The following is a 19,891-nucleotide window of genomic DNA, read 5'->3' as shown; positions in this document are numbered from 1 at the left end:
CATAGGAAATATTTAAAGCAGATATACAATGCGTGCTCAACGGCCACGGTCAGGCCCTTTTGGAAAAAACAAAGTCAGGCTGAATTAGGTTTACACCAAATGGCTTCCTCATATATTCCAATACATACGATTGCTTGCCATTTCTATTTGTCAACCTACAAATCCTTACTGGCTAACTATGTGTTCAGGGTGATATATTTGTTAGGATAGAGGAAAGACTATTTCAGTAAATAATAAAAAATGCAAGGACTTAAAGAACAGAGAAGTTCTACTTCTGTCTCCTATAAAGCACTGATTCAGCAGGCTGTTTGGATCAATTAAGTCATCTGTGGACCAAAGATATAGGGTAAGCTCTGCCATCGCAACATGAGGTTTTCCGCTTACTGCCGACATTGCCATTTCCAGCCAGCATTGGTGTAAAAGCCGTAGCCCAGGGAAATATCCTTCCAAACGAGCAATTTGGAAATTGAATACATCAATTCCTTTCCCATTCTATTGGGAAAAGCAGTCACCTGACCATAAGAATGAACTGGAAAACGTAGCTCCTGGCCCACCAGGTGACAATATGCCAGGTCAAAACTCAATTAATATGTGGAGGATAGGCTAGGCTAGGTTATGCTAATAGTCAATCCTTAACTCTCAGTGGCTTAAAAGAAAAAAGTTTTATTTCTTACCCATTCTCCACGTCCATCAAGGGTCAACTGAGAGCTCTGCTTAATATTTTCTCTTTGTCCTTCCTCTGAGATCCTCAACGAGTGTACAAACTACTCCCTGGATCTATGCCAGATTCTGTGACAAGAGGGAAAAAACCAAGTCTTAAGAATCTTTTATTGGCATTTATATGGTCTGGCCCACTAGTGATACATATCACTTCCATCAAAAGTTCACTGGCAAAAAAAAATTTATTTGCCAGAACTAGTGACAAGGTCTTAACCAACCAGAGGTGGCCGTGAAGTACAAGACTACTTTGTAGAGAGTTACCAATATTCAGTGAGCAGTAATAATGTTTACCACAGTCTGGAAAAGGTGAAGAATGGATTTGGTTTATAACAAATAATATTCAACACTGGCTGCCCTTGCATCTGAAAGAAGGCAATCAATATCATTGTTTTTAAGTCAGATGCAAATAGTAGACTTTCTCATTTTAGGATTCATACAATATGAGGAGAGAAACTTTCCATATGTGACAGTTGATGACTCTTACTCAACGTCTTATCTGTCCCAAGAATTTTCTTGGGGAATAAACTTCCACCGTGCTGAACTATATGGTTGAGATGGAATTGACTTCTTACTCAAATCCACTGGTGGGAATGTATTGATCTAAAGTAGTCAGAGTAATCTTGTCTACTTGGTCATAGTGATTTGATTCAGAAATAGGTATGTAACATAAATAAGTCTAGTCAGCATAAAATCCAGAATTTCAAATTTAAAGTTGCCAAAGAGACACACTCTCTGAGTATAGAGAAGAAAGATGTTGTCTTGGCAAATGTTAGCACCTAGCTTTTTGAGAGGGGCCGCCCACACATGAAAATTATCATTTTTTGACATTGTTCAGCTGCTGGGTTAAATCAACCTTGAAGTTTCATTATTTGATATTTTGTACTGGATATTCTGTTACTGACAAAATTAAGTCCCAAGTGTTCAATTTGGACTATAAAGCTTCAGAAACTTGCATTGGAATAATCCTAAGAATATAAAGTTTATAAATCAAAATGGCGGAATGTTATTTACAAAGAAGTGGCACCACAATTTCTCTTAGCAACTGTACTGAAAACTGACTTGATAAAATGAACCAATCTCCTCCTGTTAATCTGTGTCTCTGTGTCGACTTTTGCCAAGTTTTCCTAGAGGAGAACTAAATGACTCTGCCAATTATAGAGAAAAGGATTCAGAGTTCTTGAGAAAATCTGAGATAGAGACAACAAAACGAAATGGAATATAAAAAAAATAGGGGCTGGCAAAATTGCAGAAAGCTGTGAGCTGTGCAATTGACCGCTTACTATAAGCCAGCCACCCCCACAAAAATATATATCTAGTAAAGTCCACTAACCTGATGAATGCTTAGTATAAGAGATTTAGTTGTATAAATGAGTTCCATCTGCGGATTGAGGTAGTGAAAGCAAAACTCCATGTGGAAAAGCCAGAACCCAGGAGGCAGAGAAGGCCAGGAGGACAAAACTGTACCTCAACCCTAAGAATTAGCAAAAACTGAGGTGAAGCTTTGGACTGAAGGAATGATGGAGTTTAGAAGGAGAGAAGATTGGGCGCTCCGAGAAATTAAAATAAACCTCATGAAAACATCTACATCACTTTGAAAGTTCCATGAACAGAATGATTTTACCTTCTTTACATTCTTAATTCTCAGAGTCAAGGCAAGGGAATGAAAATTTTTCTCTTATCCCACCGAGGAGCATTAAAATTGTCAGTGATTATTAATAAAGTCAAACACATCCACAGTGTGTACACACCAATGCGAAGTAGTGGGCCACAGAGTATGCTTTCAATGAGTCAGGCCAGGAGTCAGGAGTCTTAAATCCTACTCCAGATTTGTCGTCAATAAGCAGGAGCCTTGCTGGGTCTTACATATGAGGGCATAGTATCTGATTGCCTTTGGCTCCATGTGCCTATGAAAAGTATTAGTAACTGGAATATGTGATTTATTTAACATTTATCTCATGCCTACTACCTGGGCAAGTTACTCTGCTGGCCTGTGATAACATTATTAACCTATTTGTACATGGCATTCTAACTTTCAAATTCTTCGCCTGTATACCTGGTATTTTCCTTGTAAAAATCCATCAATAAATGGCTGAACCAAAACTAGAATTCAAGGCTTTTTATTCTAACTTAGGATGTTAGAACAACAACAACAAAAAAAAAATGTACAGCGAAATGCTTTTTATTGCCCCAGAAAGAATAATGAGTGATAGAGAGAATAAATGCCCTGTGATACTATGAACCAAAACGGAGTCATCCTGAAGCAGGAAAGATGCTTAAGAGGAAAATAATTTTGTTCAGAGAGACAAGTTTGCAACACATATATGCTGGCATTTTTATGAAGGAATAATCTCTCAGATCTGACCGAAGTAAACCACAGTGATAAATTACAGTATCTGAACTTCAGGGAGTTTTTAAAAATACATCACCAGCCAAAGATTAATCCCCAAGGTCAACAAGCTCTGTCTGCAACATAGAGAGAGCCAGTCCAGAGACAAACTACTCCTAGAAAGGAAGCACTTCAAGACTAAGAGTGGTGACAAGCAAGGTGCCATGGGGATCAATATGAAGACCACTTTGGCTCACTTTTTATTTCTAAGGCTGGGGAGGAAGCAAGCAGTAAAAACGATGAAGCTTGCAAATAATAAAGAAGAAAAAATCCTGAAGAGAGGGGATAAGTTAGGAGAACATAAGTGAATTCAGAATAACTTTGACGGAATTGGAGTCCAGGGAAATAATTTACCGACCAATGTAACTCAGCATGGGTAAATAAATATGAAATAATAAAGGCTAGTGACAAATATAGCAAAGCAAGCAAGGTGCAGCAATGATGAGCAGAATCTGTAAAAACCTGAGGTTCTCAAGTACTGGAGGACAGAGCATTATATTAAATAACCCGCTCACTGGATCGCTGCCTGACAGTAACAGCACTGATACATACATCTTGAATCTCTTGGATGTGGAATAAGGAGAGTCATGCTTGTGTAACTCTGTTGCATATTCCACAAGTTCCTTATTGTCTTTTTGCCAGATTTTAGACTTTGCGTGATCTCACTTTTCACATGTAAAATATTTTTTATTTTCTAAAAATTAAAGATATTAAAAATTTAAGGAAATTAGAATTTATCAAGTCCAACAGCTTCATATCAATTTTCTGTAAATTTAGGAAATAGATTATATAGTCCCTTTGTCCCATCAATCTCTGAAACTTTCAAATGTGCGTGAATGTCATTCCACATGTCTGTATAGGACTGTAAAGAAGTCCTATAAGGTAATAACACGGGGATACCTTCTACAATACGTATGTCTGATCTATGCTACAGTGATACTTACATTTATCCCAAGTCTGTAATATAAATACTATATTCTACATTCTTAACTGTAATGAATATTATTTTTGTACTTGTATTCTGGAAATGGAATTAACATTTCACCCAGAATTACCAATGTCAGATTTAATAGCTTCGCCAAGATTTTACTACTTGCTATAATTTCAAAATTCTCTTACAATTTATCATGGCACTCATTATAACCCTGCGACGTCTAATCCCATCTCCGTGCCAAAGCTGCTTCTGCTAAATAAAAAGAAAATCACATTTTGTCCCTTCCAGTGAGGAACAGAACAGCAGTTCCTAGAGGTGACTCGAGCAGTAGCAGAAATGCAAAAGTATTGAGAGAAGAGCTCTATTTTATCCCCTGCAGCAGCAGCGCCTCCTAAAGAGGCATTTTAGGTGAAAAGAGGATGGGAAGGGAAAGCCCTTGAGAGCTTCAGAGAAGACTGGGCTGGAAGATGAGTAGGCATTGCTGGAAATCTCCGTAAAGACCAGGCTTAGCTGCTGATACCGCTTGCCCTCCACTCTCTCCCCTTCCTTCCAACTCTACTGAAATCCATCAAGTGGTCCTACATCTAGGCAGATGTGGAATATCCAAAAAGAGTAAGGGACCAATATTGGTGAACTGAGCCAGAGAACGTACCCTGTCCAAGAATTATGTGGCTCATGTGGCAAGGGGGACCCTACATGACAAAACCTTAGCCTTTATTTCTTAAATAAAAGCTGCAAATATGAATTTTTAGGTAAAATATTTAATTTCTAAGATGTTGACAATCAATTCAGTTTTATTTTTAAAATGCTATATTGGCCAGAAAAAAATGTACCTGTTAGCCATTTGTGGCCTGTGGGCAGCCAGTTGGGAATTTGTATCCTGGTCCAAATTCTAATTTGCAATATAAAAATACATCTATTCTGAGCCAGAATGTGTTAAGAGAATCTGCTTCCTTTTTCAGTAGACCTCATGATGACCTTTGGGGAGCCTTATACCCTTTTGGTTTTATAGAATACACTGTTTCCCAAAACTATTCCAATAATGAAAGCAAGTTGAATTTTTGTATGATTCATCATTGGAATTTGTTAAGAGTGACATGAGACCTGTAATCACCCAGATCACCTGACCTCTAATTTCAATTTTTATTTCCATAAACAAAATTTTGGAAAGTTAGATTTAGATTTTTAAGTAAAATTAGCATCCTACTAAAGGCAACCATTAAATATCTCAAGGACATTCAATCTCAAAACAAAACATTGGCATTTATAAATTATCAAACGGTCAAATAGAATGAAATCATAATGTATGAAACCTATATTCACCATGATACAATTATTCTATTTTTAATATTAGGTCTTATAAGCTAATGGGCAAGGAGAAAGAAAACATTTAAAGTTAGTGGCATATCCAGCCAAGAAGGACAAACCTTGAGTGAACAAAATTTCTGTTGCTAGAATATAAAAAACTTATTTATAGATATTATTTTAGGTCTCACTTGAAATGACATGTCTGAATCTGAAACTAGTTTTGTTGATCAACGTCTGAATTAAAATTAACTCTATGAAAGATTTTTTTTAATTTGTTTATCTTGTTGTTTTTACCTTCTTCATCCATTTCTTACATGCACAATGAGTCAAAGAGAAATATCTGGGTGTGGAATGTTTGCTCTTTTCTGTTCTTGGAACATCTCTTTAAAACGAGCACGAAAGTAAAGCTAAAAGAATAAGAGAAAGAAAAAATGACAAAAAATTGTCAGTCTCTAATTTTAAATATTATCCCTGAAATTAATATCATTATGCTAGGTATTGCATTTATATATTATAAGCGTGGAATCCAAAAGTTTAGTTTGGAATATGAAAAATCAGGCGTTAGAGATGAATGTTATAATAAAAATATACAATTTGACTATTTGACTTGCAGTATGAATACTTGTTAAGCTACTGCTAATTCTTACTTTGATTTCTCGTTTTAACAGGTGAGAAATTAGGGAAGAGACTGCTAGTTTTCCCTAATATTTATTTCCTCTGTCTCATTAAAAAACCAAAACCAAACCTTGCTTTGTAACTGAGTGCATCGTCACTCAGAATAATGGGTGTATTTCTCAAACTACCTTGCATCAAGGTGTGACCATACGGCTGACTTCTGCTCAATGGAATGTGATCACAAGCAATTTGTGCAACTTTTGAGCCATGACATTAAAACTAAGTGTGCCCTCCTCTTTACCTTTTCACCATCTCACTGGTTGGAATGCAGACCATGTGATGAGGCTCCTTGAACTATGTGATAAAGGGCAATGCCCTAGAGATGCTGCAGTAATGATGTAGAATGAACCTGGGTCCCTGGCACAATGTCATCTTCATATCACCCCTCGTCTAGTTATGGCCAGACCACATATTAAATAAATAATGCAGTTTTATCTTGTTTGGCCAGTGTAAATTTAGGTCTGTATTATGCTACCTAAATATCCTAACAAATACAAAATCTGGTTACTAGGAGATCAAGAGTAGCTAGCAATCAAATCATTTACGTCAGTTTCAACAACACAGAAACTTCAAAACAGGAAAACTAACGTTCTCATTATGCCATGGGAAAGCATTTGGGGAAATTATCTGCGATTGTTGGGGAGCAGGCAATGTGTATCTGAGCTTGTAGAAACTATGGGGGAAAATCACAGAATTGGTATGTTCTGGTTGTTTCTTGGCACTTTCAGTAAAGTTGAGCAAAAGTAACTAAGATCAACACTCACAAGTGTACATGCTGAAATTGAAAGGAATTTGGCTCTTTTTTATACAGATTTTCTAAGGTGAAATCTAAGGTGACCAATAATCTGGTAACTTGAGGCCTTGCAGAAATGATAAAGCCAACCAAAATAATTTTAAGAAGTGATTCTGCAAAGGTAGTTTCAGCAAGAGATAAGTGTGCGGCCCAAAAGCTTTCTCCGGTAAAGGCCAAACACAGCTAAAAATCAGATTAAGATTATGGCCTTATCACCTCAGCCTATTTTCAGATGGCTGATTCTCTCCAAGGACATACCTCTTTTCTCACTTCAGATGTGATTTGTGCAGATTAATGGACAAGAAAGAACCTTCCAGATAGCAATATTTGGGATCACAGAGAACAAAGGACAAAAAAAGATTATTCCAGAGGGCAAACCAGGAGATGGCCTAACCAAGGAATTTGCTTGACTACCAGTGCAGGACTCTTTTCTATTCTGTCCAGTAGTAAGTGATACTTTATGTGGGTCACTGACTTATGACATTTCCCATTCTTGTCTTTTCCAAATAGTAATTTATAACGTGGTTTTCCTCTTCCATCATCATTGTACATTGAATGTGTCAGGGGACAGATAAATGTAAATTAATTTAGAGTTGATGCACCTGAGGAGGATATCTCTCAAATATCCAAGACTTTTAGTTTAAGATGGTCCTGGTACCTTCTTCAGGTACCATCTTCATCATTAGTTTGGATCATCTTTCTTGGAGAGGAATGACTGTGTTCCATACCTGAGAAGAAGAGAATGCACTGGTATTTGTGTGCCCAAAAGGATGCATTATGGTCAAAAGATCATTTGTTTCCAAATACCCATTCTTCCCTTACCTAAGAGTAACAAATATTTCGATTTACTAATAGATTTTTAGTGGGGCATATGGTTGCCAGAATACAGGCTAGATTCCCCAAATTTCTCAACATTTCAAATATCTATATGACAAAGCCTTGGCCAATGATGTATGATAAAAAAAAGTAATGTGAACTCCTCAAAAAGTTAAACATTGTTACCATATGGCCCAGCAATTCCACTCCTATGTATGTACCTGAGAGAAATGAGAACATGTCCACACAAAAACTTGCACATGTTTTTCAGAACATTATTCACAATAGCTTAAAAGTGGAAGCAATCTAATATCCATCAAGTAAGGAATGGATAAATAAAATGTGAGCACATCCATATAGTGGAATATTAGTCTGCAATGAAAAGGAATGAGATAAGGGTACAGGCTGCAACATAGATGAACCTTGAAAACACTATGCTAAGTGAAAGAAGGAAATCACGAAAGACCACATATTGCATGACTCCATCTATATGAAATGTCCAAAATAGGAAAATCCATAGAAAAAGTAGATTAATGATTGCCAAGGGATGGAAAAGAGGCGGAAAATTGGGAAATAGGAGTTTCTTTATGGAGTGATGGAAAAATTCTGAAGTTAGATGGTGATTGTTGCACAATTCTGTGAATATACTAAAAATCACCAAATTATACACTCCAAAATTTTTAAATATGAATTTTATGTTCTGTAAATTTTATCTCAATATAAAATAAAGTAATACCAGCAACTTCCAGGTCTTTTAAAGGAGTGTGCCCTTTCAGTACCCTGGCCAGAAGATGGACATGGTGGTAGGAATTGTCTTGGATATGTAGATGGAGGCAACTCACTAAGGAGAGAGTAAGATAGAAGAAACTTTGTGTCTAATGCCATGGAGTTAACCAAGCAATCCTGGACGGCGTCTTCATAGACAGTCAGGTGGAAGGTAATTAAAATTCAGTTTAGGTTACACCTTTTTTATTTAGGGTGTCTGTTACGGGAGACACATCTTCATCGCAATTCAAGTATTAAAAGGAAAATTACACAACTTTCGGAATTGCTGGCAAATTATTGTTATTATCTTTTAACTTCTGCCCAGCCATCCATATAGAGGTTGAGATTCTGAATAGAAAACGTTTCAAGAGAGACAGAGCAGTGCTGTGTCTGGGTGCAGAAGCTTTGTTGTTGGACAGTCCTAGAATTGAGCGTACCTCTGACACTCACTCCCAGTATGACTGATTAATTTATTTAGTCCCTTTCAACCACATTTTTCTCACCTGTAAGAATAATAATAATATCAACTTTATGTCTAACATACAGCAAGGGCTAGGTAAATTGTAGATTTTGAGAAACAGCACTCACACTTGGGGTATTGTTTGAGGTTTTGATTTTTCTTATTTTATGCAAGTTTTTCTCCAGGGAAATCATTACTTTTATTTCTTTGTCTTTTGCTTTTCAAATCATCTATAGTTCTAAAATTGATTGCCGACCATACAATGAAAAAATCACTTCTTGATTAATGTTCAATATTACGGATTAGGAAATGAATAAGCATAGTCAGCTGCTATGATTTTCTATGGCTAATAGTATTGGTAACTAAATGAACAGGTAGAATAAATCAGAAATATTTGTGATAAGCTATTTTTAAGGCAATTTGAATTAGACAGTTCTTTGTATACACGCTCTGGGGATAACAGTGCTCTTGAAAAGTTGTTATTCACGCCCATGAGACATGCAGAAACCAAATTGCAATCTCCAAAAACCTGTGTCATTCAGCCTGATGCATGGTGCCAAGTCGCAGTTGGCAGTCAGGGGGAAAAAGTGCTAAATTATTGTACTGTCTGACACTTTCAAGTGAACTTTAAATGAACAGCTCATCACTCGAGCTCACTATGCTTTAGGCACGTTACCAAATGAAACCTAAGGAAATATTGTCTAGTTGGAGAATTTTCCTAGTCCGTAAGATCCCAGATAATAAAAATTATCTCAAATATGCTTTAAACTAATGTATAAGCTTGATATTATTTGAAGCACCAATTGTTCAGGTTGAATACTGCCTATTCTAATTCATTACAATTTTGTTAAATCAATTTATGCATCTGAAAGTTCTGACTTCAAGATATGAACTATAGATTATTTTTGCATAAATATAATGAATTGCAATAATTATTACTTTGAGTAAGGGAGAATAATGGAGTGTAAGCAAAAAGCAAATTCAGGTGATTTCCCCCATTTTCTCACATCGTGAATGAAAACTAGGATAGGCCCATGACTCTTCGCTGTTAGGTAATAAAAGCTCTTCCTTGTCGCTTTGGTCACAAAACACAGAATCAGTTAAGTAATTAGAATGTTCAATTTGGTATGATAACTAATAAATTGTAACTTCATTTAAACATGTCTTTTGTTCATAAAGCAGAAAAAGAGGGTATATTCAATTTATTTCTCCTCTTCACTCTTTTCTCAACTTTTGTTAAAGATGACTCCTGACCCTTCAGGCAGGAGGAGTGAGAAAGGACAGAGAGAAGCAGGAAAAATAGTGAACACTTCCTATTTGGTGGATTTGGATCTTGTGATGATCCATATAGATGCTCTCTAGACCTACAGATCTTCAAAGTGGATGCTTCCCACATGGGAGATCACTCATCTGAAGTTTCCTTGATCCATGCAATTGCGTATCTATTCCAGCTGGCCACGTACACATACTTTCTCAGATTCTAGACATCTGATGCTACTTCTAATTTTTTTTCTGCTAATGTCTTTTGCTTCTCAAGACTGCCCTCGTGTAGAGAAAATAGGACAACTGTACTCCATGTCTTTCACACATATGGCCTTAACAAGTGCATAGGAAAGCCCAAAGCATCCTTTGCTCTGACAAGCTCTAGATCTAGTTTGACAAGCCAAACTCCTTCCCTCTGGCATCAGAACAACTAACCAATCACAATTTCTCACTCTAGATTTCCAAAGTATGAGTCAGACATCAGTTTACTGTGTCCCCCAAGCTCCAGGGACATGCATCAAACTTTCTGAGTGGGCTCATTGATTCCCTTTCCTTAGTTTTAAGGTGAAGGGGTCTGACACTCAGCACATTTATCAGAGATCTCCAAAAGCTTCTTCAAATTCCCATTCTTTTCTCCAAATTTTTATATAGGCTATAAATCAGTCATCAGCTGTGCTAGCAAAATCAGTTAAGAAACCCTCTTTGAAAGTTCAGCAGGCCACTCCTGCGCCTCACTTTATCTGGAGATCTCAGCTGAAACTGCAATGAAAACAGCTTCAGTTCAATATTCTTTTTTGTAAATAATTTTCCTTTCTCTATTCACTTCGATTATTTTTTATCCCATCAATCCAGCTTTTTGGAACCAAATCCAAGCCATTTCCTTGGTTAGGCTTTGGAGACTGGGAGACATGTGCCTTGATGGGTAGTTGGAAGGAAGGACAGTATTGAGAAGTGGGACGTCAATGGGATGGAGCCTTGACACCTTCGTTGTTCTTTATGGAAAATATATTGTATTAGTCGTCTTGGTCTGCCATAACAGAGTACCACAGACTGGATGGCTTAAACAACAGAAACTTATTTTCTCACAATTATGGAAGCTAGAAGTCTGAGATCAAGGTGTTGGCAGGAGTGGTCTCCTCTGAGAGCTCTCTCCTTGGCTTGTAGATGGCTGCCTTCTCCCTGTGCCCTCCCATGGTCTTTCCTCTGTACCTATCTTGTCCAAATTTCCTCTTCTTATGGTTGCATTGGATTAACGCCCAACTAACGACTTCGTTTTAACTTAATTATCTCTTTAAAGACCCTATGCCCAAATATGGTTATATTCTGAGGTACTGGGAGTTCAGACTGCAGCATTGAAGTTTTAGGAGGATACAACTCAGTCCACAGCAAATAGCTAAATAGTCATCATTTAACCGATCTTGATTAGACTATTTAGAACATCATAACTTTTAAAAACTATCAGCAAAAAAAAAATCTTGAAACAAATGTACCACTAATGTATGTATTTCTTCCTTTGCACAAGTCATTATATTACATCCTTCATCATCTTTACAAACTTAAAGAGCTCACTTATCCAAGTTTTAATTTCTGCATCAACTCAGGATTAGCTGGCTTGATCTTCTCATAATCTTTTCAAGCATACAGCTCGTAGGCATATAATAAACGTAGTACTAAGCCCAGGGTCATCTCTTCCTCCCCCAAAAATAAACTATTAAAATTTTGGCTTAAAGAAATTTGGTTTTTACTAACCTCATTAAGTCTCTGTTTCCTCCACTATAATATGGGGATAATAATGATTCAATGTTACAGATTTCTTGTGAAGCTTAAAATAAGCTACGATGTCTGGAGGGTATTTAGCCTCATATCCAGCACATAAGAGATTGTTCAATAAATACTAGGTCTTATTTTGATTATCAATGTCACGTACGCTTTTGACCATAATCTTTAACAGTATAAGATTTGCATTTTGAATTATTGAATAATATAACGTATTTAAAATCAATTTGAAATGCAAGCTATGCAAAAACTACATGGTAAAAAAACACTTGAGACGCAATGACGTCTTAGTTAATTAGTTCCTATTATAGCCATACTTACTGCCCTCTGGTGGCTATTGTCCTAAGAACAGAACCATTACTAAAGGAAATGTGTACAAAAATGTTTAAATCATGGTCTTTTAGAAAAATTATTAAACAACCTGTATCAACAATCAGAGGAACCATTAGACATAAGTAATTATGCCCTTTCCTTTCACTCTGAGAAACAAAATATCTCCACCTTATAAAACCACAGTGATTAAAAAATTTTATGCTTACAAAAAGATTCATTTGGGGAACTTTTAAATTAAGGAGCCAGGAGTCTCACAAGACTGTGATTTTGCTATCATTTGAGTACTTTCTCAACTGAATTTTGCAAAAGCACTAAATTAGATCAGTGTTTTCATAAGGGTTGTTTTCTTACACATCTGGCCAAAGTTACACAGGTGCTTTTAAGGATTCATATGGCAATTTTACTTTGCATCATCATTATCATCTTTTCTCAAGTATATATCTAGCCTAGTTTCAGCCCTACAGTAATTCACAGTGTTTCCATAAGAATTTCATATTAATTTCAATATCCCAGCAAGCTTGAATAGATAAAAAATTTTAAAACATGACTTTGTTTTCTATTAAGGTAAGTCCAGCAGTCTTGGTAATTTTTAATAAGGAAATTATAGAGAGATATCCAAAATACTGAATTTGAGTTAACTGATTTTTAACTAATCATAGACAGCATTTTCAAAAATGATTGAAGTCGAACATCAGTAAGAACCTGATATATTCTAGAAAACTTACTTTCTTTAAAGAAATCTTATCATGCAATTTCTAATCATGTAGTTTCTATTAAGAATTTTAAATATTAGTGCATAAAGATGTTTCCAATTTATATAACTGAAGAATATATTTCAATGGAAGTCTTTTAAGAAATATTTTTATTCTGTTGGCATAGTTTAAATGAACACAATAAAAGTTAGGAAATATGTGTTAAATAACCTAGCCAGGCTTTTAAATCCTGATGATTTTTTTAATTAAAAAAATTTATTTTTTTCCTACTCCTACATAGAAACCTGGGAATCTTTGTTTCATGTTGAAAATCTCAACAGCCCTTAAAACTTTGTTGACAGATAGGTCCTTTAATTTATCCATAGTCAGAGTTTCTTATCCTCTTCGCTGGACTATTTTCTGACCTATCATATTTCCATCAGTAAGAATCTGATGAGTGATGAATTAAATGGAGGGCTGTCTCTGTGGGTATCCATCTGTATGTTGATGCTGCAATGACATGATTGGCTTCCTACTCAAATTACAGCATTGATAATGCAAGTTAATGTACTATGCCTTATGACCATTTGCTGATATATATTTTGCCTGTAGCCATTTTAAAACATATCCACAAATTCTTTGACAACTCATTCCACTAGGAGGTAGTATCTATATCACCTCTCTTTGAACCTAGACCGGCCTTAGTCACTCAATAGAAGAGACTCAATAAAAGACAACAGAAGTGACACCGTGTGATTTCCAAAACTGGGTCATAAAAGATGCTGCGGCTTTTTCTCTGCCTACGGGAGCACTATGCCCTGATGCTTCCATGCTATGAAGAGGCCCAGCAGAGAAACCACAGGTAAGTGCTCTGGTTGAAAGATCCCGTTCTTAAATGTACTCACATTAACTTTTGCACATTAAATTTTACTTTGGAGACACATGGCTTAGCCCTGTGTTGTTATGTCCTTTCGCTGCTGAACAACGTATTTGCTGAGATTTTATAAAGAAGAGTAGTTGACAACAAAAGAAGAATATCTTTAAAATTCCAATATGGCTGGTAGAATAAGTACAAGAGTGTTAACAAAACACAATCTGGTATAAAACGTTGGCCAAGGGCATTTAACACCCTCCAGAGAAAAGCTCCAACAGGAATCCAAACAAAAATCTTACTAAACGGATACTCTGTTGCATAGTTTGTTTAATGATAAACATGTATCTTTATCTAGAAAGGCTTAGAGACTGAAGGGACATTTTTTTGTTTGATCCTTTTTGACATGCATTATTAATTCAGTCATTTGCACTTCTGTGTGTTTAGCAACTCACCAAGGAAGGCTTCTTATGGGAATTATTATATCTGAACAACTGTAACTTGATTGAACTAAAAAAAAAGAAGGAAGGGGCCGGTCCAGTGGTGCAGCAGTTAAGTTTGCACGTTCTGCTTCAGCGGCCCTGGGTCCACCAGTTTAGATTCTCGGTGTGGACATACACACCGCTTGTCAAGCCATGCTGTGGTAGGCATCCCATATATAAAGTAGAAGCAAATGGGCATGGATGTTAGCTCAGGGCCACTCTTCCTCAGCAAAAGAGGAGGACTGGCAGCAGATGTTAACTCAAGGCTAATCTTCCTCAAAAAAACAAAAAAATTGAAAAAAGAAGATAAATTGAAAGAGGTAACCATCCCACCTTCCCACACCTGTTAAAACTAGGTAGTTAAAAATCATTGTGCAACTTTTATTTTTAATACTTAATGAGAATAGAATGTTGGAATAAGCCAATTATTGCTACCCCAAAATTATGAGAGAAAATATTCTGAACTACATTTGACATTGGTCCAAGCTTTTTAAATTTCCGAAATTATAATTATATGCACTCTGCCTTTCATCAGATGGTCAACATTCTGAAAAGGAATAGAGAGAATAAAATAAAATTATTCTCCTTGAAGTGAAGTAGATACTAGTCAGTTATGATTGAAAACACCTTTCTCCTGCTTGTCTAATGAACTATTTTGTTCTTTTCGTAATCCAAACATCCAACCAGACCTTTCTTGAAGGAATGCTGATTGTTTGTTCCATTCATAATTTTTGTCTGGGAATAGTATAAGGGTATCTGTAACAAATCTAGCTCCTAAAAACCTCGCCTGTTTGGGGTTGGTGTAAACAGTTCTCCAGTGGCACCAGTGACCCCCAAGCACAATGACTAGGGGCCGGAGGCTGCCAGGCCACCAGAGTCCTCTCAGAGGGAGACAGCCAGTACACTAAGCCACAGGCCAACCCATGGCAGGTAGATGTGCAGGCTGCAACTTTCAGGCTCCTGTGTGCATGTGCTTAAGCATCAGTGCAGTCCCCTGAATTCTCCTGTCACTGTGTCATCTGCTCAGTGAGAACATGATCACAAGCGGCAAACATTTCTGAGATTTTGCTCTTCTTCGTGAGCAGAAATTAAGGATACAAACCCAAAAAGTAAGGAGGCAAATCAACTGTTATTTACTTAGTATATCACCTCTGTGCAGTACTGATACTGAGCTAAATACTTTAGATCGAGCTCAGTCAGTCCTGAAATCCCTGACTGCGCAGATGAGGAAACGGAGGGCCTCAGATTTGTCCTTGATTCTATCGCGATGATGTGGGGCAACAAAAAGAAGGACTGGAACCGAGCTCTTTGTGATTTCAGTGTCAGATTAAACTACAAAGTAGCTTTAATATTCAGTAATGGACAGAGTAGAATCCTTCTGTTTCAATCAACAAAAATGTAACAGGAAATCTCTGAAGAATGTTTTATCAATACTGCATTTAATTTAAATATGAAGTCATTTACTTACTTAATAAGTCCTCCCGGGTTCATGAACTCCAACTTAATTCTTCTCTGTAAAAATTTAGCAATTGGTAGTTTCTCTATCCAAGGTGAAAATGACCTCAGATAGCCTGGTCTATTTCAGCTGCCAAGGCTCTTAAAACTTCATACTTAAAAATATACAGTATTTGTACACATTATGTGTATATCTGTTGTGAACATTTTAAAATTAAATTTAATAAAAATTGCTTCCAATCAATTATAACGAATCTGATATACTGTTTATTGAGCATGAATATGCAAAGAAAATCCATTTTGACGAAGTGACTGCAAATTTTCCGAAGTTAAGTCTTGAAAACAGAAACTATAATGTTATTATCCATTATTATGACAGATTAATATGTAGGTATAAATTTTCAATTTTTTAAAGAAAAGTGTGAATGTGTTTTACAACTACCAACCTATCACTTTTTCCCTTTTGTGTGCTGTAATATCTAATTTTTAATTTTTATTTTTAATATATCTTACCAGCATCATTGTTGAAAAGTCAATAAAAATAAATTTTCACTGTCTGCATTTTTACTGGCTATATTATTATTTATTTCATTTCATAATTATTATTGAAAATAATTATGTCATAATTTAGAGAAAATAGCTACACTAGCATGCCACTTTTGTGAGGTATATAACATGTTTTTAAAGAATTATTTTCTATTTAAAGTACTAGTCAGAATGGATTTATTTGCAATAAGAACTCCAATCTATATGAGAAGATAATGAAAAAGATAGGTTTAAAAGAGATTAAAATGTCCTAGAAGACACTACAAAACCGCTCTAGCAGAAGGAAATAAAGGAATGACAAGAGTCTTGTGAGTATCATGTGATGTCTTTAAGACTCAAACAATATTACAGTTCCACCTGATATTTATCTTAAATGACAGCAAATATTTCAAGGTCTACCTCTTCCAAATTTCCCTTTATTTGGAGCAGCTCCATCCAACCAAATGTTGATAATAATTCTAAGTGCATTGAGTCTCACTTATGTGTGGGATGTTAAAACAGATACTGAGTCCAGAAATAGGAATAAAGCACACATTCTGCCTTCGAGAGATTTACTATGTTATCTGGGCAGGAAGGCACATATACTAAAAAGGCAAGTGAAAATTAAAGTTGCATAGCTCAAAGGGCAATGTGCGAAGGTGTTGGGATTGCTCTAAGTATGTGAAGATACTGGAAGTTTTTCAAAAAATATATTGTTATTAACATTCTCATTGTTCAACATTCAGTTTTGCCATTAGGCACAAAGATCTATGAATATTTGTTCCAAGTTACGCAGAATAACAATAATAGCTAACATTAATTGACTGCTTCTTTTGTGCTGGACACTCTGCTGTGTGCTGCATACACTTTAATTTATGAACTGACACTATTTTGAAACTCGATCTAGCTTACAAGCTTAAAAAATGAAAATTAGTCAGTCATTAAATAAATTCAACCCAAAACCATGGGAGTATAATTTATCAGGGGTAAATAAAGTTCTGTTTCTTGTGTTTTTTAAGCTTGATAAAAATAATTTGTTTAAAATGTAATGTTTTTTAAATTTATTTCTGCTTTCTTGTGTTCCTTTCCTGAGTACATTCCACATTTTTTCTCTTCTGCGGTATATCAAAGGCTTCTCCTTTTCACAGACATGGTATTCTGGATATGTACCACCACACATGTAACCCTACAAATCTGTGCACGTGGCGTGCTCTCCTGTATCTCTGAGTTGTCTCCATCATTAGTGAAATTGTATGGATTATCCTAAAATGCGCAAGATATAAACTACCTTAAATAGGAATGATCTGAAGAGTCACCTGCATTATAATAATCATTTTCACTGGGTGGAAGCTAAGAGATTCCTTACCTAATTGATTTTACTTAATGGTTCATTTTTTCTCCACTATGGTTTATTAAATAAAGCCATCCATTAACTCTAAATAAATGAATAAGTGCATTAACAATCTTTTCAAATGTTTTTTAAATAACGCCTTTTGTAATCAATATTATTAACTTACTAACTTCTGTAATGGCTTTATGCCTTACGAATTCATTTGGTGTTAATGTAGGTGCCAGTTTTTCTGGAGGGCAGTGATAACAAGTAATAACAAAATAAAGAGATATGCTTTTGAAGAGACAAACAGATTACAGCTTTAACCTAAACAATGTATTCATTTAGTAGCCAACTAAAAGTGGAGACATTAAATGCTGCAAGGCACAGAAGCTAAAATTCAGAAGTAACTAAAAGAGAGTATCCAATCTTTGAAAACTTCTGCCTATTCTCTCAAACCTAAGGCTTATATAAGAGGTCTAAGTTTAGAAATAAAATTACATTACACTTAAATGTGTTCTCTAGCCATTCCCATGCCTCCTTCTGTACATTCCACCATTTGCACCCCATCCTTGCACCCCTCCACACCGGTGCCTAATGCTTTGAACTCTTAGCTCTGCTCTTCCCCTCAAAGCCTCTCATCACAAAAGCAGCAGATTAATTTATTTATTCAAAGAATAAAATGAGTGATAACATAGTATATATGTATCCTGTCCTCATATAGGGATATAGAGTGTTTGCATTTTTTAAGGTTATGAAAAAAAATCCGTTGAGATTATTCCAAACGTAAAATTACAAGATAAGTCTTCAGACAAGGAAGGAAATTTTAAGAAAAAATTCAAAGATTTGAATTTCAGAAAATAGAAGTGAGGCTCCTACTCCACTGAACATTACTTTCACTTTGTAGATTTAACTAGAATCTCATTCCCATACTCACTCTTAAGCCCCAAAATATCACTTGCCTTGAAACTCTTGCATTCCCCATACACAATAGGAAGAGCAAAGTCCTCTCGTCACCTACTGCCATGTCCAGAGTTATTCCTCTCTCAACCCAAGTCAAATGCTTGCTACTTTTAGACTCATATTACTCACACAACACCCTTTATCCCTCTTAGCACTATCATCCATATCACCGAAAACTAATCATCTTCTTCTATAACTAATTCCTAGCATCATCATCAGTGACTTCAATATCTAAATTAATCACCAATACATAATCTTGACCTTGTAGTCCTGTGATTTCATCTCCAAGACCTTCAATTGTACTTCAGTCACTTACTCACATGGTCACCCTCCTGTTATATCTTTCAAGTCAACTCTACCTCTATAATTTAGACCTGTACCATTCTGACCACAATTTCCATCTTCCCAGTATTCTTAATCAGTTATTCTCAATTTATGCTATTTCTTTTACCTAGTTAGTTCTTATAATCTTCCTACTTTCTTTGTATTTAGCAACCCTTATCTATCTTTACCTCTTTTTCTATAGAGCAAAAATTCCACACCCCATCTCTTTAAGCTCTCTCTGAACAATTTCCTCTACTACCTTACCCCACCGGACCTCTGCCATTCTGTTTCACAGAGACCAATCCCGTTTATGTCCGATTTCCTGATTTCTCTGTTTACGTCTTCATTTCTGAGAGTTGCTGGAGAATATCTCATTACCAGTTAGATTTGTGCCTCTCTCAATTTACGGTCACTGATGTCAAGAAAGAAATACTTCCCCAAAACTCTTGTTTCCTACTTGAAATCTCTATAAAGTTCCAACATTCATCACCTTTCCATCAACTTCAAATTTCATCTGACTTATTACACTGCAAAATATGCAATATATCGTAAAATAACTTCTATAATTCTTGAAACAAACATATAAACGCTTTTGCATCTGCCTCTATTCCTTTCCACCTGTCTTCTTTTATGAGAGAAGAGCTTACCCTCTTCCTGTCGGAAACTCATCTTGTGCTTATGATTCCATTTCCCCCAGCTCCCTGTATGCATACTAAACCCCTTAGAGACTTCACTTTTCACACACTCCTTCCCTCTCCTCTGTACTGGCTACTTATCATTAGCATTTAAATGTACTCAATTCTTTCCCCAACCAAAATAAAAACAAAATTTATCCTGCACTCCCCATCTCTCTCTTGCTTTCATAATCAATGTCTCTAAAGGATTTTCTACACGCTTTTTTAAATTTCTCACTGCTCGTGCCTCCTGACTCTCTGCTTCTTCTTCGAAGTTTTTCAGTAATGGAATAGAACCAGCTTGCACGAGGGATGGAAGCCAATTGTGTACATATCTTCCCACCTG

The sequence above is a fragment of the Equus quagga genome, chromosome 22 (assembly GCF_021613505.1).
Source record: "Equus quagga isolate Etosha38 chromosome 22, UCLA_HA_Equagga_1.0, whole genome shotgun sequence".
In the NCBI taxonomy this organism is placed as follows: Eukaryota; Metazoa; Chordata; class Mammalia; order Perissodactyla; family Equidae; genus Equus; species Equus quagga.
This window is presented reverse-complemented; position numbering follows the sequence as displayed.